This window comes from Etheostoma cragini, chromosome 1 (assembly GCF_013103735.1).
Source record: "Etheostoma cragini isolate CJK2018 chromosome 1, CSU_Ecrag_1.0, whole genome shotgun sequence".
Taxonomy (NCBI): domain Eukaryota; kingdom Metazoa; phylum Chordata; class Actinopteri; order Perciformes; family Percidae; genus Etheostoma; species Etheostoma cragini.
In genome coordinates this window covers 33,897,432-33,900,612 of record NC_048407.1, presented here as the reverse complement: position 1 = coordinate 33,900,612, position 3,181 = coordinate 33,897,432, and positions in this window count along the sequence as shown.

The window sequence follows — 3,181 nt, the reverse complement described above, 5'->3', positions numbered from 1 at the left end:
ATAGATAGATAGATAGATAGATAGATAGATAGATGGAGAGATGGAGAGATGGAGAGATGGAGAGATAGATGGATAGATAGAGAGATAGATGGAGAGATGGAGAGATAGATATATAGATGGATAGCTATCCAGTAGCAAGACAACCATAACACAACAAACACATATACACACATAAATCCCACATTTACACACATATACACACATATACACACATATACACAGATTTATCACACATATACACACATAGACACACATGTACATATGTACACATATCTTACATATACACACATATACACACATGTACATATATACACACATTTATCTTACATATACACACATATATCACACATATATATATGTGTGATATATGTGTAATATGTGTATATATACACATATTACACATATACACACATATATCAAACATATATACACATACATCACACATGTATGTACACATATATACAGACATATACACACATGTACACATATATAAACACACATGTACACATATATACACACATGTACACACATGTACATATATACGCACATTTATCTTACATATACACACATATATCAAACATATATATATGGGTGATATATGTGTAATATGTGTATATATACACATATTACACATATACACACATATATCAAACATATATACACATACATCACACATGTATGTACACATATATACAGACATATACACACATGTACACATATATACACACACATGTACACATATATACACACATGTACACCCATACACATACATAACACACATACCTAAGAATAAACATAAAATTAAAAATGAAAACCTAAAAATTAAAAAATTAAAATCACTCCCAGAAATGCCACGGCCATGATAAGGTGCGAGACTGTGGTCGACTGTGTGTAATGGTGCAGTAGATCATGATGAAATATTGACTTTGACTATAAAATATTAACATGATAACCTATAAACTGACTGAGTGAGTAAGAGCAAGAACATCATGTAACAGGGAATAAGTTAGAAGATGGAGATGTTATGACCATAGGGGACACATAAACTTTGTCCCACATTTTCCCAGGTTTTATAACTAATATCATCTGGTAACTTAAAGTAATACTCATTACAACATATGTTCCTGGTCACTTGGACCAAAAAATACATTTTTTTGTGGACACAACATGAAATAAGATGTGTTTTAGTTTTTTTCTTTCATAGTGTTCCAGCTCTGGTGGACACAGCCTGCTTTAAAAGAAAGTCTCCGTTAAAGGGCCCGGATTCTGCTCATGTTCTGGTTCATAACTGTATTTTGAGGTTGGACCAGAACAGGTTTCCATGGTTTCATTTTCAGAAGTGAGACATCTCTCTTGGACTGAGACATCTCGCTAGTTTTATCTCCAGAGTGAGACATCTGCCTTCTATCCTATCTTTGTTGGGAGCTGCACATGCTCAGTAGCTCAGTTATCATCAGCTGATAACTCTTTCTCCAGCTTTGGTCAGTCCAAGGCAGGATTAGCTGGGAAACTTCTTCTAGACCAGGGACACAACAGGGACAGGAAGTACAAAAGGGACAGGAAGTAGAACAGGGACAGGAAGTAGTTCTTTTGGAGATTCTGGTCCACTAGGGGCTGTTGGAGCAGTGTTTTCCATTGAGAACAAGCTAGCATGTTATGGTTAGCCACCTCGTCTCTAGTGACGTAGAAAAACGCAGCTCACACGGAGACTGAAGACAGAGGACATTCAGAAATGGACTCAAGGACAGTCAGAAGCCGGATCAGGGGATATTCAGAAACCGGATCAGAGAATTTCAGAAACCGGACTGAAACCAGATCAGAGGACATTCAGAAACCGGATCTAACTCTGCATAACCATGGGTATTTTTTTCAAAGTTTGTGTGTGTGTGGGAGCACCAGAGACACAAAATAACCCAAATCCCAGAAAAAGGGATTTTGTCAACATGAAGACAACATGAGGACAACATGAGGACAACATGAGGACAACATGGGGGTTAACTGCACTGAAGAGAGGCTTTGTGGGACACGCAACAGTTGTGTCCTAGAAGCTGAGGAGCGTGTACTTTGACAGAAGAACTGACGCCATATTTTGCAAAAAGTATAAAAACTCAAAGGTTCGCCCATCATTATTTCACCACTTGAAACAATAGAGCCACTTGTGTGTGTGTGTGTGTGTGTGTGCGCGTGTGTTTGTGTGTGTGATTAGGATGCACACAGGTGTCTCCTCCTGAGGCGGTGGACACACTGAATACCAATATTTATTAATTAAGGGCTAATTTTCTGCTCCATTGACTCCAGCTCCCCCGTAGCTCCTCTCCTCTCCTCGGAGGATCAATGAGAGCACAGAAAAACCCCTGAAGACAATTCAGCCTCCACAAACTCCTAACATGTTGTGGGATGTGTGTGTGTTTGTGTGTGTGTGTGGGGGGGGGGGGGTTGCCTTGGGGGTTTGCGGTGGATGGGGGTCAATGGGCAAAAACACACTCCCAATTAGTCAGAGTATCAACCAGAGTTTGACTTTTCTGCAATAAACTTACTGTTCACTGTAAATACTGACTGTGAAATCTGGAGTTCTTTCCTTTAGATTTCACAGTACTACTGGATATGATTTTACATCAGAATGCTGTAAAGTTACATTACAATTTTGTCGCCAAGGACAACAGTAATCTGAGTATTACTGCAGAAATCACAGTAGTCTAAGTATTACTGTAAAAACAAAATATATATAGTACTATAAATAGTACAGTACATTACTGTATTTTTAATTTTGTATTTTACGTTGTGTTTTTGTATTTTATACGAATACATAAAATCTTGTAAATGAAAGTATGGTACCTTTACTGGAAATTGAATTTACAGTAACTTGCTGGACAATTGTAACAGGAAGTTACTGTAAATGTTAGATTTCATTTGTTACAGTGTGGTGTATCAGTAGTGACGAGAAAGGCTGGCGTCTCCCTTAGAGATAAGGTAAGAAGCTCAGTCATCTGTGGGGAGCTTGGAGTAGAGCCGCTTGAGGCCTCGGCGAAGACCCAGGACTAGTTGGAATGACTACTCCAAGGTTGGAGATATTATCCCTCCACCTAGTCCTGGGTCGTCCCCGAGGCCTCCTCCCAGCAGGACGTCCCTCCACCTAGTCCTGGGTCTTCCCCGAGGCCTCCCTTCATCTGAACGTCTCTCC